The 25,100-nt window shown below is 45.3% G+C and overlaps 1 long non-coding RNA gene and 1 other non-coding gene across 2 annotated transcripts; both read right to left on the minus strand.

Annotated features, from left to right (window-relative positions):
- Nucleotides 1-276: 276 nt before the first annotated feature.
- LOC107545580 (uncharacterized) lies at nucleotides 277-4,706 on the minus strand. The gene is made up of 3 exons (XR_001604045.2): nucleotides 4,637-4,706; nucleotides 2,656-4,058; nucleotides 277-706 (listed from the first exon to the last, which is right to left on the minus strand). It is a non-coding gene; the product is annotated as an uncharacterized LOC107545580 (long non-coding RNA).
- A 14,894-nt stretch (nucleotides 4,707-19,600) lies between these two features.
- Nucleotides 19,601-19,707, minus strand: LOC148093033 (U6 spliceosomal RNA). Its single transcript, XR_015714621.1, has one exon. It is a non-coding gene; the product is annotated as a U6 spliceosomal RNA (small nuclear RNA).
- Nucleotides 19,708-25,100: the final 5,393 nt, after the last annotated feature.

Here is a 25,100-nt window from a genome sequence, read left to right on the forward strand (position 1 = left end):
TCCCGCCGGCCCCTCAACCAGCTCAGCCTCCCGGGCCTCTCCCCAGGCCGCCTGGCTCCCCCGCACACAGCCAGGGCCTCCCTCGAAACCTGGACAAACTGTCCCGAGGGGCCTTCCCTGGCATCACTTCAGGGATAAAACCAAATTGCACAGATTTCCTCTTGCTGTTTTAATTACTAAATGCAGTGGCCAAAGAGCAAAGCCTAGAGGTGCCACTGCCTGGAGTGACAGCCTGCTTTCCAGTGGGGGATACTGCAGCTATCTGGCCTCCCTGAGCCCGCTTCCTGGCCCTGAAGGGGAGGGCAGCGAGAACACTTACCCCGTAGTGTTTTCCTGAGGGGTCAATGGAAGCACTGAGAGCCCGACATGTCCCCGTGCTCAGTACATGTCAGCTTGCAACCAACACTCACAACTATAACGGGACAAGTTACTTAGCCCTCGAGTCTTAATTTCCTCATGCAATGGAGGTAGACACTTGTGCTTGACAGGGTCGCTGTGAGGATTCAGGAGAATGAATATAAATCAATTAACACAGCACCTAGCACTGGAAAAATAGATGCTGGCTCCGGGGACAATCACACTCCGGGCTCCATCAGTCAAACTGTGATCTGGAGGAAGGCTGATGCAGTCACCATAAAACACCTCCTCAAAGCCGGACAGACAACTCACAATCCAGACTTAAAGATGAGACATGTGGAAAACAGGTCTGTAGTCAACGTGGACACAGAAAAAAACATTTTAAAAATTAGTTGCAGTTTTTTTCCTCTTTGGGGGAACTTTTTCAATTCTGTCCTAAGTTTCCAGGGAAGAGAGATAACAGGCAGTTACCTGGGTAAGAGAGAAAGGATTAACTGTCATGACTGCAAGGAGACCGTAGATGGAAAATGAAGAGATGTCAAGGAGGGGGAGGAAGCTGAAATAACTGGGGAATGAGAGAGGAGGAGATGTCTCTAAACTTGGAAAGGCTCACAGACTAGTTCTCTACCTCAGATGTAAACAACAGACTTGAGCCCGGCTGGTGTGGCTCAGCGGTTGAACATCGACCTAGGATCCAGGAGATCGCAGTTCAACTCCCGGTCAAGGCACATGCCCAGGTTGCAGGCTCAATCTCCAATGGGGGTGTCCAATGACGACACTCTCATCATTGATGTTTCTATCTCTCTCTTTCCCTCTCCCTTCCTCTCTCTGAAATCAATAAAGATATATTTTTAAAAAAGAACAAACCTGAGCTCGGCCGGTGTGGCTCAGTGGTTGAGCATCGACCTATAAACCAGGAGGTCACAGTTCGATTCCCAGTCAGGGCACATGCCCAGGTTTCAGGCTCAATCCCCAATGGGGGGTGTGCAGGAAGCAGCCAATCAATGGCTCTCTCATCACTTATGTTTCTATCTCCCTCTCCCTTCCTCTCTCTGAAATCAATAAAGACATAATTAAAAAAAAAAAAAAAAAAAAAAAGAACAGACCTGGAAAGACAATGGTCAGAGCGGTTCCAGTGCCTGCCCTACGCTGCCTGCGGGCCTCCCTCTTGGGCACCCCCAGCGCCACCCAAACACGCATCCTGCAGTCAGTGACTGAATGCCACCCGTCACACCCCTGCTCTCAGCCCTGCCTCTCCTTCCACCCTGGTCCCCCTGCCTGCCTTCTGCACGGGGAAGTTCTACATGAAGCTCAGATGCGGGCAAAGGTGAGGCTTTTCTTGTGGGCTCCTCTCATTCCCTCTCACCCAAACAGGTGAGCCCTGGTAGGAAACACCTCATTCCCTGGCTCAACCCCTCCTCAGCCTCTCCTCCCAAGTCTTCCCTCTTTCCCTTAAGACAAAGGTGTACGAGGATCCCGGTTTTACCCTTCCGGAGGGCGTTAATATTTTAATGACAAGCTCTAGAGAGTCCACATAAACATGCCCCATTCTGTAAACACTTCTTGAGCCTTACCTAGTTGCAGGCACTACGCTAGGCCCTCCTGCTTTCTCCTGGGAGCTGAGGCATCAGCTTCCCAGGTGCTTCAGATGTGGATCCTGGAGAATCCCAGGGCCTGACTCTCCACACGCTCCTGCCCTCAAATCAGGCAACACCCAAGTGTGGGGAGATTTTTCTGTCTCCCATGCATGCATCTCCCCTTCTGTTTCCACTGGCACCTCACCTCTGCCCTTGCTTGTCACTTGTACCTTATTTCCCAAAGACCTTGCCTCTAACCCATCCTGCACAACCGTCTCATCTTCTTAAAGGCCCCCTCATCACATTAATCCCCCCAAGCTGCAAACCCTTCAGTGGTTCCCCACCCCAATATTTCATCAGAGGTCTTATCCATAACCCTGCCTTTACTCTCAGAATGGGATATATTCATAGAGCCTGCTTTACCCATGAAAGGAGTTTCAAGGGAAGGAGGGGGCCCAGGGAACCCATCTGACCAGAGGGCTGTGTGCACAGGACGCCCTGTTGCAACGTGGCTGGGGCCAAAATCTGAATCGTAGTCAATGAGGGCAGCCAAATTCCTATCTGGGAAATCAGGGCAGTCTGCAGGGTGAGGCCAAGCTGTAAACAGAGTAATGAGGTCAGAAGCTGGTGGGGACCAGAATCATGTCTAGATGCAGTTCAAGAAAACGGAAATGGTACAGGACTGAGGTTGTGAATTGAATTACAAGAAGGTATTGGAGACCTGCTGTGCGGCTCTACATGGGATGGGGGTGGAAGGCGCAGCTGTGAAAGCTTCCTTTCTTCTGGCTTTGCTCTGGTTTTCCACGTCTGTGACTGTTGTCTTCCCTTCTGCCCACGGTGTCACAGCCTCCGCATGGCCCCAGTGCCACTGAGTGACTGGTCGGAGGGCGCGAGGTGGTGGATGTGGGAACCTCCCACCAATCGAGGACGTGCGAGGGAGGCGAGATGGAGTGATGTTCATAAACCCAAATGAGTTCACAGCCCCATGTCTCGGATTCCTCACCTGCAAAGTGAGGATAACAGCCACACTATTTCATAAGAGCGTTATAGAGTAACACTACTATGAGGATTCGCCAAGAAAATATTTGTAAAATGCTTGGCACATAGTAAATGCTGCCTAAGTGTTAGTCAAATAAAAATAAGGTGCCCAGCTGGTAAATAGGGCTAGTGCTCAAAGTCAGTTCTAATTTTAACATTCGAGGCCTCAGGTCCTCCACCACTGAGGTCATCAGCAGGCTACGGTGGACTAAGCTAACTACAGGACTTTCAAAAACTAATTTTCATTTCAACTAAGAATAGAAAAACATGCTGCTAGCTTATTTTACTTGGGAACACAGGAAATATCATTCGAGTTCCTACACTTGCCGGCTCTTAGGAAACTACGGAGACAGCCAGAAGCACCAGTTCAAATAACAGCACCTCTCCCAAATTTATGAGATTTTGCTAAAAAAAACCCTCACATTTAGAAAATGACTGGGGGTGAATTAGGGAAGTTCAGTTGAGCCTGGCAAGGTTCAAGGCTACAGCTTTCCTTGGAAAGGTAGCTGAGAGCAAATAATTCAAAGAGGAGGAAATATTCCAGTATTATTATTATTACTATTATTTTTTGCAAACTGCCAGGGGGAGGGTATTTGGAAAGGAGAGAACTGAGAGGGAGAACATGAGTATAAGGTTTGTAAAATGATTTTTAAAAAATGGGCACGGTGTACTTTACCTCAGTAGCAACCCAAAGATGATAATGCAGGTCTGTTTGCTCCAGCGACCTACAAACCAGAAATCCTGACGAACTGAACCTCTCACCAGACTACAATTGGGCGCTAATAGGTATTTGGAAACGGTGACCCCAGCGGACTGCAAAATCCTAAACAGCTTTTTGAAACAGGAGAAAAAGATTAAATGAAGCGTGGCGCGGTTTGGAGCGAGCGTATTTTATTGTATTCTAATTTTTTGAAAACAAGAAATAGTTCTGCCATCCGTAGTATGGGGAGGTTTACATGCCATGCATGAACTTTCTACCCATCACAATGTGAGAACAAGGCGTTGCCTGATGGCTGGCATCAGAGTGTAGTAAGGGCTCCTCTTCTCTGAACGTGCTTTCCCAGCCCCTCTCCGGCAGGCCCAGCTCTGCGAGAGAAGGGTTTTGCTTATGGTCTGGCTTTTACCCGAAAATGTTTTATTCTTCTCTAAAAAAAAAGGGTGTCGCTGGCCTAGGAACAAGGTCCCCCTCCTCGCCCGAGTGGTGGAGGTTCAGAGGTGCTGCTCTGTTTCTCTGATCAGACCCTCGCCTGGTAGAGCTTTTAGCACAAGCATCTCTCGGGAGGAGGGGTCCCGGGCGAGCGGGGCCCGACAAGGCGCAGCGCGGAGCACGTGCCCCCGGGACAGACAGAGCCGGGGGCGCGGGCAGCCGGGGCGCCCAGCAGAGCGCGGCCGGGCCGGGCCCGGGGAGGGGGTGCACGCGGGAGCGTCCCCCGCCTTTTCTAATTACCCCCCCATTCCTTTCATGCCCCTCCTGGGCCCGCACTTGAGGCTCCGCATGCCGCAGAGGTCAGGCCCAAATGAGACCCATCCACGGACCCGGCTCCCGGGGCAGAGCATCGCCCGAGGGCGCGCACGGAGGCCCCGGAGCGCGCGGCCCGCACACCCGGCCCCTTGGCAGCACCCGCCGCCGGCCGCCTCGGGGCTGTTACTCATCGCAGACTAACCTTAAACCAGCTCCGTCTACACCGGCCTCGCCGCCCCCCCGAGAGGAAATTCCACAGCTCTGACGCGATGGGAAACGTGAGCCGCGGGCCCCGCGCGCTTTCTCGCTCAGCCCGGCCCGTTCCCAAACTGGGCTTCCCGGGCCCCTCGGCGAGGCCTCCCCGCCCCCTCCACCCCCGGCTCGCCCTCTCCATTTTACAGGCTGTAACCCGATAGGCTGGAAGTGCAGCTCTTTCATCTTCCATTTCCCACATCCTGAAAATCCCGGAGCAGGAGCCCACCCAGATACAGGAATTCCAAGTATGCGCGCCCCCTCCCCCTCTAACTCCATTCACAAAGCAGATTCCCGACGGCCCAGGTTCCAGGGAGGCCCCGCTCCCACCCCGAGCGCTTTGCCCTCGCCTTCCCCTCACCCCTCACCCCTCACTTGCACAAAGCCCACGTCCACATGCCCGGAGCCAAGGGGGAACTGCTCCCGGACTCCGACCCTCAGGAATGCTTTCGGACGTCACTCCGGCTGGGACCGCGTCGGGTGGAAGACCCGCCTGTCGGTGCCTCTGCGCCCTCCTTAGCGTCTCTAGATAAGAGGGCTCAGGGGAAATGCGCGGGCGATCAGGGAGAAAGAGAGAATGTAACTTGCGATGTTTCAGAGACACCCGCTCGCGTTTTGGGAGAGATCACAGGCCCTTCCAGCCCAGAGAGGGTTTCCTCTGCCAGAAATGTTTTGAAGCCAGAGAAAAAGATGCTCCTTTGAAGGTGTAGGCAGAAAATGTGTGCGAGACTGTAGGTCCGTGGAGAGAGGCTCTGGTAACAAATTAACTCTGTTAATAAATTTCTTGAGTTAAATTATCCTATTATAGTTTCTCACTACCTGGAAATCAGCAATTACAAAAGGCGCCGGGTGGGTTCTCAAGTCACCCTGTCCTGAGTTCTGTCAGTGACCCGGAAACCAGAGGCAGGGACAGCTCTGACCCCAAGCTCAAAGGTTAGGGAACCTCCAAGCAACCCCTCTCATTACGGATGATACACCACGTTAGGCATCCTCAGGGACGGTGTGAAAGCTGTTTCAATCTGTACCACCTCTGCGATAACCAGCCCCTGACTTTACTAGTCACTGTGTAAAACTGGATTTCCTGTATTAAGGGGTGCTCCCTAGTCCTGATATTAGGGAGTATATTTAATAGATTATTAACCCATATTGTTTTTGCAACTCAGGATAGTTAGCTAACTTGCTTAACTAGCATTGGACCAAAATATGCTAAAGTCTGGGCACATGTTCTTGCACTGGGTCAACAAGTCTCATGGAATTAATTCCAAGAAGAATTTAAGCAGCCTGAGCTGGAAGATGCAGTTATGGTGATAACAGACTGTGGCAAAATAGCCTCAGATCATTCCCACGGCGCGGAGGAGAAATCTGTACTGTAGCTCAGCTCCGCACTGACCCGCCTTTGCAATCCTCATGGAGGTGCAGCCTGCTCCCCATATCCAACGGCAACAGGCTCCTCCATGGGCTCAGCATCTATAGACCACGGCCCCACAAAGTGTTGCCCATAATGCGTGCAACTTGGAGCAAGTATTACTCTCCCTGGGCTTCAGATGCCTTATCTGTAAAATACGAATCCTTGCTATTCGAAGTGTGATCCCCAAACTGGCGGAGAGGCTTCACCTGGACGCTAGCTAGAAATGCAGAATTTAAGACCCACCCAACCTCCTGCTTAGGAACAGGATCCCCAGATTGCTCCTGTGCACAATCCATTTTAGATGTTCTGGCCTAGACTAGGGATCTCAAAGGTCCTCTTTGGAGTCCTGAAATTGGCTGATCTAGTTAAGTGGTTTCCAAGGAAGTTTTTCTTCTCTGATAACTGGTTTTCCTTCTTTCTTCCACCTTCAGTCTTGGCACATCCTGTCTCCCCTACCAAGGAACTCAAGTTTCAATAGGCATTGGCTTTGCATGAAGAACTTGTTTAAAATACAGATTCTGGAACCCAATCAAGAAATGCATTGGGCAGGATGGGGGTGGGCCAGAGCATCTGCATTTCAGCCAGCTTCCTCCCACTCTTCTACAAATCATGGTCTCCAGATTACATTTTTTTCCTTTAATTTTTATTATGGAAAATTTCAAACATATAAAAAATAAACAAAATAGGTCTGGTCGTGCGTGGCTCAGCAGTTGAGCATGGACCTATGATCCAGGAGGTCGCGGTTTGGTTCCCAGTCGGGGCACATGCCTGGGTTATGGGCTCGATCCTCAGCCGGGGGTGTGCAGGAGGCAGCCGATCAATGACGACTCTCTCATCATTGATGTTTCTATCTCTCTCCCTCTCCCTTCCTCTCTCTGAAATCGATAAAGATATATTTTAAAAAATAAAATAAACAAAATAGTAATCATGAACTATGGTGTTTCAATACCCAGCTACAACAATTCAACCCAGGGACAGATTTGTTGCCCTTAGACTATATTTTTGAAAAACCTTCACATCTAGACCCTCCCAATCTTCCTGGTTCCCTTCCTCTAACAGCTTCTAATCCTTTCAGTCTCAGCTTGTCTTGAGGGCAAGATTTGTGTCCTATTGTCTTGGAACCCCCAGTACCAACACTGTGCCCGGCACATGAAGGTAGGCAGTAAAATAATACAATAGAACATTTTATGAGATTTTTTTCAAATATGTCTTTATTGATTTCAAAGAGAGAAAAAGAGAAGGGGAGAGAGAGAGAAAAACATCAGTGATGAGTCATTGATCAACTGCCTCCTGCACGCCCCCAGCGGGGGATGGAGCCTGAAACCTGGGCATGTGCCCTGACCTGGAATCGAACCAAGATCTCCTGGATCATAGGTTGATGCTCAACCGCTGAGCTACCCGGTCGGGCTACCACAGTACATTTTAAAGAGCTTTAGGCTCTGGACTGGTGGCCCAGTTGGTTGAGGCATCACCCCGTACACCAAAAGGTTTTGGGTTCAATTCCAGGTCAGGACAAGTTCTCTCTCACATCGATGTTCCCCCCCTCCCTCTCTAAAATCAACAAAAACATATCCTCGGGTGAGGATTTTTTAAAGAAAGAACTTTAGTCGTAAAACATAAATTATCATCTCCTTGGATGGTCTACACTGGAGGTAAACAGGATTATCTGATCTCTCATTTTTTCAATTCTTTGCCCTTGATTCCTTTTTCAGTTAAAGAACTTAAGGCATCAACATGCATCTTACCAAGTGAAAGAATTGGGGAAAATTTCCCCAAAGGCCGACTTTACATTCCTTTCCTTCTGGTCTTAACATTTTACAACAGATTTTATGTCTGAGGGCATGTGGTAAGAGAAGGCAGGAAAATACCTCCCTCCCGGGATGGGAAGATTATCGTCTCGTGGCCTTTGTTTCAGGCTTCACCTAGTCATCGCTTGAAGCCGCGTGGTGCTCAGAGTGTCCTGTACGCGGCAAGGTCTTCCCACAGTGGCGAGAGGAAAGCGAGTGAGCAAAGTGGGCAGACGCCGGTGTCCCAAAGGCACAGTCGGGCCCTTTTCACCCACTTGCTAATTATAAAGGGGAAATCGGAGAATTTGGAAGAGTGTGCTAAATAACAGGAGGGAGAGCGAGGGAAGGCAGGACCAAACTGAGAAAAGAGCCCAGCAGTTCCAAAACTCGGCACCACCATCGAGGGAGAAAGTGGTAATTAGGCCTGATTACCATGCAAGGCAGCCCCGGTGAAACTGGAATGTAGCCGGAGAGACGAAAGGCTGCAGGGAGGGTTTGCTGTGCTGGAGACAGGCTTTGATGTCTGCAGGGAAGGTTGGGTTTCATTCAGCCATCCAACCAACCAAAAAAAAAAAAATGTTGCAGGAGCAATATGAAACCTTCTAAAATACAGCAGACGGCAAGCTGAAGTGGGCAAGTGGCGGGGTCCGAGGGCTCCCGGTGAGGGTGTGCGTGTGCACGTGTGCGTTTGTGTACTTCTAGGCCACTTTCCTCAGAGTCACCGCTCCAACCTCTTGGATCTGTCCGAAGACAGCGAAAGAGAGAAGCACACGCTCTACTACTGACACCGTCATTGGCTTGGGAGATCCTGATGACAGGGGGAGAGTATTTAAGTTTGGGGCAGGTTTTTTTACCCGCTGTGGGGAGAAAGCAAAGGAAATGGAGGTAAATTCCACAAAGTCCCTTCGAGGCCCGGAGCTGGGATCACAGACGCAGATGCGGTCATCTGAGGCTGCCAGCTACCGCAGCTTTTATACCTGCCGGTGGAGGCCAAAGAAAATGAGCCAAGAAAGTAGGTTAATCTCTCAGAGAAACACAAAATAGGTAGCAAGGAGCATTCTCGCGCCTTCCACACTCTCTAATTGCTTCAAGCCAGGAGCTGTGAAGCACAAGGAATTCCTTCCCTCTCTCAGCCTCTTAGGGCTATCCCAGCTCTAATAGATTGTTTCTGTTTCAGAGCTAATTGCTCAGCGAGGTGCACTCCCCAAACCTAGCCGCAACTTTCATTTCCATGCGAGGGACTTCCAGTACAACTTGGTTTCGGGAGACAATCAACTTTTAATTTAATTTAATTTCTTATTTTTTAACAATCAACTTTCTACTAAACCACTAACAGGAAAGTAACAGTCAGGTTTGTAGTAAAGTGTCACTGTGTTATTATTTTACTTATTCACTGGGTGTTCACCATAGAAAGTAGGATGTGTAATCTTGATTTTGCAATAAGAAATCCATGAAAATACAAAAATCTCACATGGGAGACTAAATGCAATTTCTATTTCTTAGGAATTACCAAAATAGGCCCCACTCACCACTATGTATACGGCCCAGACTCATGGCTCAATGTTCCCTTTCGAAATTGATGAAGTAAGTTGTTGATCAACTTATCTTGAAGGAAATAAGAGAGCATTTATTACATATCCAACACATCACTTCTTGGGTTTATCTCAGCCTTCTCTTCTAAGCATTTGCAGTGGACCATCCACAGAATCAGCTATTGTTGCTGTGATTTCTTCCGTACCACTGTTTACACTTAAGACCTGTATAAAATAATAATGACATGTATTTACTGTAAAGCAAAGAGCCCCCGGAATAACTACAGATACAAATCTCCTGTTGTATCTATCACTACTGCTACTGCTACTATACTTCACAAATTGTGTGAGTGAAGAATGAGGCTTTTATGTGATATCTATTCTTTTTTCCCCCCAGTGTCACTTGATTTAGGAGAAACTCTACTTAATCTCTTCTATAAAATTCCCGGAAATTACTCTTGTAGGGTGCAGCATGAATTTAGGATAAATAAATTGTTCAATATTGAAAGTACCCTTTTAGCTGTCTTATTTTGTATAATATTTGAAAATGAATTGTGGAGTTTTGTTTTTACTCAGCATAAAAAAAAAAGGGGGCGAAAGAGGAAAAAAGATTCTTAACAGCTGTGTGTTTTTTAAATAAGAAAATAGCATTCCCCAGAATTTCCAGTAAAACCCGTAAGACTTAGGCAGTTCATCCCTGAAGTATGTGTGGGATGCTGGGAGCTCCCTGGCTTTTCCAGACAACCCTACCCCCACCCCACCCCCCAAAACACTCCCCATAAAAACACAAAAGCAGATGGGCTGCATCTGAACGAGTCAAACTCCCCAGGGGCCAGAGCTCTCTGCTCTAAATGCTAATAGAGTGAGTAATCAGAAACCTACATTTGGTAAATTATTTATCTTATCTCTGGAACTCGGCAAAGCATCGAAGATAGCAACTTCTGTAGAAAGATGTTGCTGGTCAAGAACTCCAGCTGGAATTTGTACTTTTACTAGAAAAGGGAAAAGTTCAGAGACCAGTGTGGCTCATGAAGCAATAAGTTTTTTAAAAAATGACCGAAGGCAAAGCCAAGGAAAACTGACTCCCCGGTTCTGCGCAACAGGCCTGGTTCGTGCTTCGTCTAATGGGCCTTACGGTCCAGCCGTATTAGGGTAATGGCAAAGCAAACCAATAGATAGGGGTCCCCGAAGAGCTGGGAAGAGGTTCCCGCACGCCCATCTCCACCGCTCCCTGGCAAAGGGCAGCTGCCGAAGCAACTGGAAGCAGTGGTTCTGAAACTCCAGCTCCCTGCTTCCGAATTGCCCGGAGGGCTGGTTAAAACCCCGAGGATTTCTGCCTAAAGGCTTTCAGAGGTGGGGCCTGATAACTCGCACCTCTGCATTTCAAACAAGTTCTCAGGTACTGCAGTGGCTACGTTAGGGACCACACTTTGAGAATCACTGACCGTGGGGTCTTTCTACAGTTCGGTTTGGTTTCTGTAGAATCTAAGCACCCTCCCTCAAATTGAAGTATGGCGATTTGGAGGTTTACGGGTGATGGCTGGGATCTTGACAGTGGAATTAGGCCTAGGAATGGATCTTAACACTTTTACCAATTTTACAGAAAAAATATTTTAACCATCCATGGTTAAACATCATACTTACAGCACATTCAAATGCTTTGTGTCCCCCATAGTCCCATACACTTTTTTTAAATCCTCACCAAAGGACACTTTTTCCATTGCTTTTCGGAGAGTGGAAGGGGGAGAGAGAGAGAGAAGCACTGATGTGAGAGAGACACATCAACTGGTTGCCTCTGGCACAGGGACGGAGCCCTCATCCGGGGCACTTGCCCTTCACCAGAGTCGAACCCAAGACCCTTCAGGCCTCAGGCTGACGCTCTAACCACTGAGCCAAACCGGCTAGGGCATCCCCTACACTTTCGAATGCAAAAGAAAAAGCAAATAAAAAGGTAAAAGCTTCATTTGAATATTGTTGCATAAACCACATTTATAAACACATTAAAATTTTTGTTTCGCCTCTACAGCATCATTAGTCCATCCACATTGTGGACTCAACTTTGATGAACTGAATTGTGACGTGAGAGAAACCCAAACGATTCTTTTCCCTTTGCTTCTGTGGGGGCTAAAAAAATAATAATACTTTTTTCCCCACCTACTAAGTTCTCCTAGCTGGGCTAATAATCAGACTAACAGGAGAAAATCAAATTTTACTACGTGAGGATGAGAAATTCACATAAGCATGAAAATTCTGAGAACAGGCCAAAATGGTTATAGGTGTCATCTGGGGCAAAGGGGAAAGGTGCGGAAGGGGTCCTCGAGTTTAAAGGTGGAAATGGGCTCTTTGCAGGTAATTGAGGAGGGCAGGGGGAAAAAGGCAGGTAAAATTTTGCTAGCAACTCATTGAATGATGGGGCCACACTGCTCACAAAACAGAAGTCTGTGATTATGCAAATTTCAGTGTAATGCAACTGACAGTCCCCCACCAAGCAATCACCCCCTTTCTCAAACAGAGGCCGAGTGAAGATCTCTTTGAGGGGGTGTGGTGGGGGGACTGGTAAGTGACTGCCTCTCGAGCCTTTGAACTTCGCTTCAGGAGCAGTCAGTTGTGTACATAACGAGTTTCATTGTCCTTACTTTGTGTGCTTTTGTGTCCGCACAGTTCCAACTGCAAAATAACCATTTTTCTTTAATGTCACAATAATGCGACCTTTTTCTTCTATTTTATGCTTACAAGGTTTTTTGGACCTAACTACCATGATGGGTTTTTCTGTCCATGCAAATTCATGCCTCTGGGTGTTTACACATGCCTGTCCCTCCAAGCTGAAATTTGAATTTCCCCCTCCTGTCCTTCGACTGGCTGATTCCTCTCTTCCTATTTTTTGTTTCAAGGCCCACATCAGGTGCTACCCCCTCTCCTAAGCCTCCCTTGACCCGGAGGTCGGATTTAGAGGGTGTCGCAGCTTGCGTCGCATACTTTGTCCTGATTCTAATCACTAATAAGCAGGTAACTGTGTGAGAGGTGCTCATTAAATGTTTGTGAAGAAAGGAGCCAAAGCGGAGAGGCAACGTATAAGCAAAGAGACATGGGAAATTGCAAGTCTCACTCTGGGGACAGCAAGTCCTGTCCTGTCCTCACTCCCTCCGCACATTCACAGGGAAAGAAAGACATGCAAGTGTGAGCACAAGACCTGGGACTAGCTGGGTCTTAGCTTCTTCATCTGTAAAGCGGGGACAGGGACAGCACCTGCCTCGGAGAGTGGTGGCGGAGGGGGGAGTGTATCATAAGGCACTTGGCACCCTTCCTGGCACACAGAAAGGTCTCAGTAATGTTACGATTATTTGCTGTATTAGACTAATTCCATGCTTTTATGTGGGAGCCCTACCACTTACTAAGGTGATGTTTCACGGGTATCTGGGTAAGTAATTGGGATCAAACCTACTACCCAAATTTAGACCCAGGACATCTGAAAGACATAGGTGGCCCTTGGGGGCTTTTCTGTGTTACCCGGGAGTCTAACAGCTGAGCAGCCGAGCAGGGCTGAGGTCTCCTGGGACCGAGGCGAGCACAGGGGTGGGGGAGGGGAGAGCATGATCTCTGTCTCCAACCAAAAGGCTTCGCCAAGAGAAGTAGCTTTGTTCTGAGTTCTCCAGAGGGCACGATTAAGACCAAATGAAGGGAAGCTGCGGAGAAACAGGTTTTAACGTATCATTTAGAAGCTTCCAGCAAGCATAGCCGTTTGGAACAGGCTGCCTCATAAGGTAGCAGACTCCTTTCGGTCGTGGTAATCAGGGTCCGGATCATTAACACAGGTGCTCTGGGGTCCTCAGCTTTAAGGTTCTTTATTTTGGCCTTCACCTGAGGATGGATGTTTTTTCCGTTACTTTTCAAATTGAGTGGAAGGGAGAGGGGGAGAGAGAGAGACATCAATAGGTGGCCTCCCGCACCCGTCCCCTCCAGGGCTGGGGATCAGCCTGCAACTGAGGTGTGTGCCTTTGGCCGCAGTCGAACCTGGGACCCTTCAGTCCGCAGGCCAACGCTTTAACCACTGAGCCAAACCGACCAGGGCAAGAGGCTTGCTTCTGGCCCTGGCCAATGTGGTTCATTGGTTGGGCATCTTCCTGTGCACCAAAAGGTTGCTGGTTCGATTTCCGGTCGGGTCATATGCCCGGGGTGCAGGCTCGACCCCTGGTAGGGGGTGTACAGGACGCAGCCCATCGATGTTCCTCCCTCACATCGATGTTTCTCTTTCTCTCTCCCTCTCCCTTCCTCTCTCTCTCTAAAAAAAAAAAAAAAAATCAAGAAAAAAAAGATTGATTCTGAAACATGAAAGGCTGTTGAGCTTCTGTTACAGCCATGTACTTGGGATTTCAAAGCTTTGGCTTCAAATCGCAAAATTGCCTTTGACTGTGGGATACTCACTTAACCTATCTTTGCCTCAGTTTCCTCATCTGAAATAGGGATAACAACCCCTATTTCCCTCAGTATCAGAGGGTTACATCTTTTAAAATATGTAAATACTTTAGCTCAGTCAGTATAGTTAACACCCAATAAAGGGCAGTTAATCTTTTTTTCAATCCTCACTCGAGGTTATGTGTTTTTTATTAATTTTTGAGAGAGAGAGAAAAAACACACACACACATCCATGGGAGAGAGAAATATCGATCGATTGTTTCCTGCACCCCGCCCCCACCAGGGATCAAACCCACAACTTAGGTATGGGCCCTGACGGGGAATTGAACCTGAAACCTTGTGGTGTGCAACAACACTCCAGCCAACTGAGCCACACTGGCCAGGGCCAGGGCCGCTTTTTAAAGAAATTTTTTTTTATCAGGCTCAATGCTCTCTCGTGTTTGCTCATATAAATTCATACCGATGTCTAGGATCTTTTCAGCTGTAAAGCTCAACTCTGTTCTGCCAGTCCCTTCTCAGCATCTGCATGTTCCCACTCGCTCATCTTGGTTAATCTGGGCACCGGTCACTCAGCCATCCGCAGAGATCAGGTGGAGAATATTTTACCTCCAAGCCCAGGGAGTAGGTGCCTTCTGGGTAGGTTCCAGAGTAAATGCCCTTTTCCTTTCAGTGACATAAATAGTCCTGTCACAGCTTCCAAGCTCTGTTAAGAAGAGGAACAAACCTGTTTCCTCTGGTGTCCCCTGAGTGCTGATAACTGGATGCCAAGGAGTTGGCCTGATCATGTGGGCTAGGCAGCTGTCTACATGGTGTAATTTGAGGGGCTTGAGGAAATCCCCCTGCTTAAAATATCTTCCTCCGATGTCCAGGACGCATGCCTGAAATGTGTTACTTACTCTCCACAGTAAGAGCTGCTGACAGGCAGTTGTTATCCAGGAGTGGACTCGAATCCAGCCTCCGGCATTCATTAGCACCTCAGTTTAAATCAATTCGTTAGATAAGCTGATTGAGTGGAGTCCCAAACATAAGCTGGCACAAATAAGTTTTAATGGGAGATGCTGATTGCAAAGGGTTAGAAGTGTGGGGCACTGGGCCACTCTGGTGAGGGCCCTGTGGATGGTCAGAACGGTTTGGGGACAGCAGGGAGAGCCTCGTCACAGGTGGGAGAGGAGAGATGTACCAGAGGGTTGAAGAGGCTCTGAACACTGTTCCAGGATTTCCCTATTTTGAATACTACTATAATTGAAGATTTTTAAAAAAATAACACTTCCCCCCGTTTGGGTTATTTTCTTAGGTTATTTCCCCAAAGTGAAATTCCCGGGTTAAAATTAAAGTTTTGGTCGCGTGATGGCAAAATGCTGTACTTGGGTTGAAATCCAATCCAGCCTTTGTGTGAGTTGTATAACCGTCCTTGCAGAAGGCCATTCATTCTTCCACTCAACCAAAAGTTGTTGAGCTTAGAGAAGTGCCAGGTGCCATATTACGCTCTGGGGACACAAGACAAAAATCAACAATCCCTACCTTCCTGCAGCCTAGCTACTCATCGGCCTGAGATAATTCAACTCTTCCTGGGTGTTACATCTTACAGAGTCAGTCTATGTTCCTGACTTTCATGTTCTTTTTTTCCCCTTTGACTTCAATTCCTTTCTTCTAAAAAATACTTATTCTGTCATTTTATAAAGTCTTTAAAAACGTCATTATAGTACTATGGTTGTTGAACCGATTACAAGCATTTTAGTAAAATTTTGCTGCAATTCCATCTTCCAGAGAAGGCCAATCTGAATAATTTGGCTAATTATCATTTTAAAGTCACCAGATACTGAGCGCCTATGATATACTTGCCAATTATTGAGCTATGTCTAGGAGGGAGCTATTATTAGCCCCAAATTACCAACAAGAAAACTGAGTCTTTAGAGGTTAAGATTGCATAACTTCTAAGTGGCTGAGTCAGGATTCAAACCCACCTCTGTCTGACTCCAAAATCTGTGCTCATATTGAACATGAAAGAGTAATTTTTTGAATAAACACTTTAATGGTTAACATCTATAGATGGTTGCAGAGTCATCTAAAAACAGCATTGTCTTGTCATAGGCTTGGATGGGAGTTCTTGGATTTCTGAGCCAGTATTTCTGTAAAATTTCTTACTAAGCAAATTAGTTTACTAGGGCTGTCATACCAGAGTCCCACAGTCCCACAGTCTGGTGGCTTAAACAATGGAAATTTGTTTTCTCACAGCTCTGGGGATTAGCAGTTTGAAATCAAGGTGTCGACAGAGTTGGTTGCTTCTGGAGCCTCTCTTCTCAGCTTGTAGACGGCCACCCTTCCTCAGCCTTCACGCGGTCGCCCCTCTGAGCTTATGCCCTTATCTCCTTTACTTTCTTTTAAAAAATATATCTTTATTGATTTCAGAGAGAGGAATGGGAGGGAGAGAGAGAAACATCAATGATGAGAGTCATTGATGGGCTGCCCCCTGCACGCCCAGGCTGGGGATCAAGCCATGACCCCGGCATGTGCCCTGACCTGAATCGAACCGCGATCTTCTGGATCCCAGGTCAATGCTCACCTGCTGAGCCACTCCCGGCCCAGCTCCCTTTCTTTCCTTCTTTCCTTCTTTCCTTCTTTCCTTCTTTCCTTCTTTCCTTCTTTCCTTCTTTCTTTCTTTCTTTCTTTCTTTCTTTCTTTCTTTCTTTCTTTCTTTCTTTCTTTCTTTCTTTCTTTCTTTCTTTCCTTCCTTCCTTCCTTCCTTCCTTCCTTCCTTCCTTCCTTCCTTCCTTCTTTCTTTCTTTCTTTCTTTTTCTTTCTTTCTTTCTTCTTTCTTTCTCTCTCCTCCCTCCCTCCCTCCCTCCCTCCCTCCCTCCCTCCCTTCCTTCCTTCCTTCCTTCCTCTTTCTCTCTCTCTCTTCTCTCTTTCTTTCTTCTTTTTTTAAACCCTCACCCAAGGATGTTTTTTCCATTGCTTTTCAGAGACAGTGGAAGGGAGAGAGAGAGAAACATCGATGTGAGAGAGACACATTGATTGGTTGCCTCCTGCACTCACCCAGACCAGGGCTGGGGATGGAGCCTGCACCCGAGGTACTATGTGCCTTTGGCCAGATTTGAACCCGGGACCCTCAGTCTGTGGGCCGATGCTGAGCAAATTCGGCTAGGGCTCTCCTCTTCTAAGGACACCAGTCACACTGGATTAGAGCCCACCCATATGACCTTATTTTACCTTACTTATCTATTTAAAGGTCCTATTTCCAAATAAGCATTCTGAGGTATGCGGGGGGTTAGGACCTAAACATGTGAATTTTGGGGTGAGGGAGACACCATTCAGCCTATAACATAAAGTGAACCAAACAGTGCTGATCAGTACCTGAAGAGAGCTGGACAATGGGATGCTTTGCTTCACCGTGTTCACTTTTATCGTGGTTTCAGAAATACTGGTGAGCCCTGGCCAGTTTTGCTCAGTAGTTAGAGCGTCAGACCTTGGACTGAAGGGTCCCGGGTTCGATTCCGGCCAAGGGCATGTACCTCGGTTGCAGGCTCCATTCCTGCCCAGGTCGTGCAGGTGGCAACCAATCGATGTGTCTCTCTCACATCAATGTTCCGCTCTCCTTCCACTCTCCCTGAAAAACAATGGAAAAAGTATCCTCGGGTGAAGATTAAAAAGAAAAAAAGAAATATTAATGAACGTCCACTGTTCAAGGCTTGACGCCAAGCTAATAAAAAAAAAAAAACAGTGGCAGTCATGGTCCCTGTCTTCTCTGGAGGGGCATTTATTTTATTTCTTATATTTTTCAAACTATAAGAGAAAGTTTATTTTAAAAGTCACAGAGGTAGAAAAAGTGAGCCGTAGAAGAAATGGACTCAGGAAACAAGTTACGGAGACAAAAGAAAGGCCTTGGAGTTTAGGAGAAAGAGAGAGGCAAGGAAAATGTGCCTGGGGGAAGGAGAAAGGCGAGGTTGTGCTCTAGAGAGAGCCCCTGGAGGGCCATTTGGAGAGACCATAGGTTCTCAAGCTCAAAAGCATGTCATCAGTATCACCTGGAGGGCTTGTTAAAACACATATCACTGGGCCCCACCCCCAGAGTTTCTGATTCAGTGGATCTGGAGTGGGCCCAAGAATTTGCATTTCTAACAAGTTTCCAGGTGCTGCTAGTCTGGAAACTACACACTTTCAGAACTAGCGAGCTGCACATATCAAGATCACATGTGACGTGTATGATTGAGGTGACACAGGTGCTCCGAGAGCACAGAGGAGGGGCTGTTTTCTGTTTTCATGCTAAAGCAGCTGAAGAGACAATCGGGAAAGTCCCTTTGCATCTGAAATTCCCCAGAAAAACTTTTAGCATTTAGACCTTGACTTTGTAAACATTTTATGGTAAGAATGAATGCATTGCCTATACCAGTAACTTGCTACTTGGTTTTATTACTAATTATATCTATATAAGAAAATAGAGCCTGGCTGGCATGGCTCAGTGGTTGAGCATTGACCGAGGATCCAGGAGATCGAGGTTTGATTCCCGGTCAGGGCACAGGCCTGGGCTGCGGGCTTGATCCCCAGCGGGGGCGTGTAGGAGGCAGCTGGTCAATGACTCTCTCTCATCATTGATGTTTCTCTCTCCCTCTCCCTCTCCCTTCCTCTCTCTGAGATCAGTGGAATATATTTTTTAAAAAAGAAAGAAAAGAAAATAGAAAGAGCCTGGGGTAGCAATAAATTCTGGGTTCTAGCCTTGATCTGAAAATGCAATGGGAACTTTGTCAAATCACTTCCTGTTCTGAGATTTTGTTTCGGTCATCTGTAAAACTAAAGAGATTAGATGAAAAGATCTTTAAGTTTCCTTTCAGCTCACTCTTTATGGTTCTATATATTTTGTCTTATCAGGATAAAAAGATCCTTAAGCAGAAACTAGGATCACGTCTTTTGCTTCTGTGTATCTCCGTGGTACCTAACACAGTACCTTAAACATAGTAGCTGTTCAGCAAATGTTTACTGATTAATTGACTGAATTAGTCAAACCAATGCAAGACACAAATGATTCTTGGCTCACTGCTATGAAGATTATAGCTTCACCTCACCCTAAGGCTAACCCTTACCCCACGTGTTTAGCTGCCAGAACCTCTCATTTTCAGCAGCCATTCCTCTTTGCCACCACTCACATCGTTAACTTTTTGTTTTATTTTATTAACTTTAGAGAGAGGAAGAGAGAGAGAGAGAGAAACATCGATTTGTTGTTCCACTTATTTATGTATTCATTGGTTGCGTCTTGTGTGTGCCCTGAGCAGGGATCGAATCCGTAACCCTGTCACACTGGGATGACGCTCTAACCAACTGACCTACCTGGCCAGGCCACACCGTTAACTTTTCATATTGTTCCAGTCCCCATTCACTTCTCTTGGGCACAATACTGAAGGAAATTATCCACAAACTCTATTGTCTTTCCATTCATTACCTTGCTTCCTGATTTTATTTAATCTGGCTCATGGCCCTCTGTGCTCTAAGTGTGACCTCTAACACACAAAGAGCTACCCCATACATTGTCCATCTCTTACTCAGAGCATGTTTCATGGATTAGGACTAGTGACTCTCTCACCTGTGGACCTTGGGCAAGTTAGTTACCTTCTTGCACAGAATAATGTTAAGAGGATTAAAGAAAAATATGTGTCATGTGAATATCTATCATATATAATACGTGCTGCCACATTATGTGGCACATAATGTGATTAAAATAGTGCTTAGTACACAGTAAATGCTCAAATAATATTACATATATATGTGTATATATATATTTTTAAAATATGGAATTCTTCACGAATTTGTGTGTCATCCTTGTGCGGGGGCCATGCTAATCTTCTCTGTGACATTCCAATTTTAGTATACATGCTGCTGAAGTGAGCACAGATATTATAAATTAGACTGTACCTACTTCTCTAAGCCTTTGGCTTAGGAACCTGGCAATCTTATTTTATAAAAGCGCTTTTCTGAGAAAGGCAAAATTTTGCTCTGAAGTCAGTATTTTTAACAGAGCAAACAGCCACTTGTTTTTTCATTATAAAATAAGTGGCAGGGGCAAAGATTAATGCAGGGGACATTCACAGGATCTTAGATGTCTTCTTTCTTGGGTTTAATTCAATTCGGTTTTTAAAAAATTATCTGGCCTGGCCGGGCGTGGCTCAGCAGTTGAGCGTCAACCTAGGATCCAGGCGATCAGGGTTCGATTCCCGGTCAGGGCACATGCCCAGGTTGTGGGTTTGATCAATGACTCTCATCATTGATGTTTCTATCTCTCTCTCTCCTTCTCCTTTCCTCTCTCTGAAATCAATAAAGATATATTTTAAAAATATACTAAAAAAATTTAAAAATGATCTGTTTAGTACTTCCCAAAGGGAGCTATGTAGTCTTAAAATTTTTACAATATTGTCTCTGCACTTGAAGAGCTTATGGCCTCATTCATAGCAAACACTCTTATTAATGCTGGCTTCTCTTAAAGATGATGCCATGATGACAGCGAACACTTAGATAACAAAAGAGGATGATTGTGTCAGATTCCTGGTACATATAATAATTGTTGAGTTTAAAAACTATCGTCTGGAGTGATCAGGGAAAGCTGCAAGAAGTTCAGATGGCCTTGCGTTGGTGTGAAAGGATGGACTGAACTTGGGGATACGTACGTAATTTGGGCTAAAGTATGTAATCCGTGTTGTCTTTCCAGCCCTGCACAAGAGGACTGGCTGTTTGCCAACAGAACTTTCATTCATAAGAGTGACTTCGGCGCTAACGCCAACGACTGCCAGTGATACATTTGATTCATCTGGCGAGTGGGTGGCTCTTTAATGAAGCAGCATCACTGTACAAGGCAGCAAGCTTACCCCACCCAGGGACAAGCCACACTTCCTATGAAGAGGGTAACACAGCTCTCTAGTCCAGAGTGAGCAAGGCTATACTTAGAAATTCTAAGAATCTTTGACGAAGTTATACATTAAGGGCCATAAAAAGAGCTTCCGTATTTGTATATGGTTGTTCTAGTTCTGCCTGTAGTGAGCTGTCAATGTTTGTTTTGGCGGCAGCAGCGCCCAACCTAAAAAGGGAACTAAAACAGAGCTGGAAAGAGGAAGTGTATGTTGAAAATATAAGGTTTTCCAAATTACTGAGAGGGTTTCATCCAATCATGTTCATGCATGCCCTTGTCATTTGGATCTTTTAAAAAAATATTTATTTTTTTATTGATTTGAGAGAGAGAGAAAGGGAGATAGAGGGAAACATCAACATGAGAGAGTAACATCAATCAGTTGCCTCCCATATGCAAAACTTTACAATATCGTCTCTGCACTTGAAGAGCTTAGGGCCCCATTCGTGGCAAACACTCAGTTAATGCTGGGGATCAAGCCTGTAACCTGTGTATGTGCCCTGATCAGGAATCAAACCTGTAACCTGTGTGTGTGCCCTGACAGGGAATCCAACCGGTGACCCGTCGGTGCAACCAACTGAGCCACTTGGCCAGGGATGTCATTTGGATCTTGAACACCTTAGTGTTAAGCTACTAGTCCTAAACCGTAAGCATCTGAGATGACTTGAATAGAGAACCTGCCTAGTTTCTTCTTCAATGAAGACTGAAATTAAAGCCTTTTTAATCTTTTTTTCATCTCTTTCCTTCACCTTTTACACCATGACATCATGAGATCCTACTAATTTCTCTCTCTGGCTTTCCTACTTTTGATTAATTTAAAGAAACATTTCCGCCCCCTTGTTTTATTGAGAGATAATTGACATACAACATTAAGTTTAAAGTGTACAACACAATGATTTGACTTACATGTATTGTGAAACGATTACCACAGTAAGTCTAGTTAACACCCACCATCTCATAGAGATACAAAAAAAATGTCTTGTAATGAAACCTCTTAGGATCTACATTCTTAACAACTTTCAAATACACCATACGGCGGAGTGTTAACTATAGTCATCACGTTGTACATTACATCCCCAGTACTTACTTATCTTATAATTGGAAATCTGTACCTCTTGACCACTTTTATCCAATTCTCCCCCCGCCCCCCCAGCCTCTGGTAACCACAGTTCTGATCTCTTTTCCTGAGTTTGTTTTGTGGTTTTTAGATTCCACGTATAAGTGAGATCATACAGTATTTGTCTTTCTCTGACTTATTTCACTTAACATAATGCTCTCAAGGTCCATCCGTGTTGCTGCAAGTGGTAAGAGTTCCTTCTTTTTTTAATGGCTGCATAATATTACATTTTTTTAATACATACTACAAATTCTTTATTCATACATTCATCAATCGACACTTAGGTTGTTTCCATGTCTTGGTGTAGCTAAAGAAACTTTTATGCATTCATTTCCCATGCATTGGGGCATACAAAGAACTTAATACAAAGCATCTTTTGCTTCAATTCCTGACATTACTCACCCGTTCCTCCCTCCTTTCTACCTATTCATCCCCTACCCACCCTTTAAGATCCATGTTAAGTTCTACATTCTCCATGGAGTCTTTCCTGACTTCTTCAGCGTCCTCTGAACCCTGTCCTTGTGGATGATACCCTCAGTTAGGACCTAATCACAGATACCTTGTTAAATCCCTTAAACTCCTCTTGTGGTCAAAGGAAAAGCACATTGTTAAGGTGGGTAGGAAATAGCTCTGTCACTTAGGTATATAGCCTTGGGCAAATTACTTCTGTTTATTTACCTGTAAACCAGTGAAGATAGTAAAACTGGCCATGTCATAGGATTTAGATGAGAATTCATATAAAGTGCTTAGAAAAATGCTTAGCACATTTTTGATGCTCAATGCTGGCTGCTCTCACAGTGTCTCTTTTGCCTTTTGTCCAACCCACTTTTAGCACTTAGCCTTTCTGTTCAATGAAAGGACGGTTTCTGCTCTCACTACATTTATAATTTAGTTGCACAGACTTAACAAATACAGAAAAGAAAGGCTGTATGTTATTAAATGACAAATGAGATACACAACAAACAATTGTTTTCATTAGCATCTTTTAGAGCCTAGCAAGATGTTCCACAAAATCATTTTGAGCCACTTTCCCCCTCCTACCTAGGCGCATTTTGTGGCTTTTCGAATCTACATCAGCAATCTTATTTTACTTTTTTTTCCCCCTCACCCAAGGATATTTTTTCCCTTGCTTTTTCAGAGAGTGGGAGAGAGAGAGAGAGAAACATTGATGTGAGAGAGACACATTGATTTGTTGCGTCCCCCACGCACCCTGCACCACGACCCGGGCTGGGGATCAAGCCTTCAATGGCGGTAAGTGCCCTTGGCCAGGATTGCACCTCGGACCCTTCAGTCCACAGGCCGACACTCTAACCACTGAGCCAAACCAGTTAGGGCTTATTTTACTTTTTTAAAAATGTTTTTATTGATTTCAGAGAGAGGAAAGGAGAGAGAAACATCAATGATGAGAGAGTCATTGATCAGCTGCCTCCTGCATGCCCCCCACAGGGGATCGAGCCCGAAACCCGGGCCTGTGCCCTGACTGGGAATCGAACCCCGATCGCCTGGATCATAGGTCGATGCTTAACCGCTGAGCCACGCCGGGTGGGCTTATTTTACTGTTTAAAAGAAGGCAGACAATCCCCTCACCAACTCCCAGACATATGACATCCTTTCTATTCTCTCTCTCAGGGTTTTTGTTTGCATGTTTCATCTGCGGCATAGATTTTCCTAGTCTTTGACAAAGATATTTTATAACAGTCTCTAGGTTTCGTGTAGCCTTTACACATTATGAGCTACCCCTTTTTGTTTTTACCTCTCTACTAATACTCAGGAACTATAAAATATTTGTGTATAGTGCCTTCAATAAATATTATTTTAATTCAAATTGTCAGTACTGTAAAATTCCAATGTGTAAAATTTCAAAAATAAATCTAGGTTATTTTTAAAAAATGAATTGGTAATGAATTTAAATATACTTTACTGGGGAATAGAAACGCTCTTTCTCCGGTCTTGCTGAGGAAACTGCAAGTTGACTAAAAGAGATTTATAAACTTAAAACAAATGTCATATGTTGTCAAGGACAAGAACCAGTTTTGACCGGACTACACAGAGTCCCTGACCATTCTGAAGCTGACACTCTGGACCTCCTAGCCGTTCGCCACTACCACATTATTACAACTTAAAATAGAGGCTTTAGTCTTTTTAAAGTTCGACTGTTTCATGTCTTATGTTTGTAGTGGATATTCACATATATTCCACATATATGAAATATATGTGAAATTTAAATTTTTCTAAGTAATCTTAAACTGTTGAGGTAATTGGAAATATTTTAAGGTATACAGAAAGAAGTGTACTGCAGTTGGCTTTCTCCAAAATTTCCCTTTTTGATCTCACCAGAGAATAAAATAAAATATGATGAATTTTTCAAAATTAAACTTTAAACTTACAAAATGCAGTAATTGTTTCTTTAAGGAGAGAAATAAGAGATGCAGACCAAAATGATTTTCACCTGATTAATTGCAATTAGCTTTTAGAAAGCTATACAGCAGGTCCTCCAACAGGGTTGTTTCCCACAACATTGTTTTGTTACAAGGTTGATGAAATGCGTAGAAACTTAACTCCTTTAGCCTATGGTAAAACTGGTCTCATTATGCTGTTGTTTTGCTGCAGTTCCATGACATTAAGTGAGGGCTTGAAGTAGAGATTTACTCATACAAATGCATCAGCTAGACTCGGAGGTACCTTTAAAAATAGTGTACAGGCATCTCTTTCAAACTCAGTTCTTCTACACTGTGATTACAGAAATTGCTAGTCATTCCTTTGACAATGGCTTGATTAAATCCATAGCAGGTAGAGTACAGAAACCACCTAGGGATTCATTTGGCTATTGTTCAAATTAACATTAGCTAATTTGGTTCAGTGGTTAGAGCATCGGTAGCCCTCGGACTGAAGGGTCTCGGGTTCGATTCCAGTCAAGGGCAAGTACCTCGGTGGCAGGCTCGATCCCTGGCCCTAGTCAAGGTGTGTGTTCGGGAGGCAACAAATCGTTGTCTCTCTCTCACATTGATGTTTCTCCCTCTCTCTCCCTTCCACTCTCTCTGAAAAGCAATGGAAAAAACACCCTCTAGTAAGGATTAAAAAAAAAATTAACATTAACATTCTTCCCTTTCTAGACAATTGTTAGCATTTTTATGGCCTTTATCTTTCCAAAAGCACTTGTCATTTAATAATTAGCGTGATTTTTCTGATTCTTTGTTAATTCTTTGAGACAACACAAGTAGTGCTTGCTTTTATCATTTAAACTACATTTTGATGAATCAAAACATCA

The sequence above is a fragment of the Miniopterus natalensis genome, chromosome 5 (genome assembly GCF_054644295.1).
Source record: "Miniopterus natalensis isolate mMinNat1 chromosome 5, mMinNat1.hap1, whole genome shotgun sequence".
Classification (NCBI taxonomy): Eukaryota; Metazoa; Chordata; class Mammalia; order Chiroptera; family Miniopteridae; genus Miniopterus; species Miniopterus natalensis.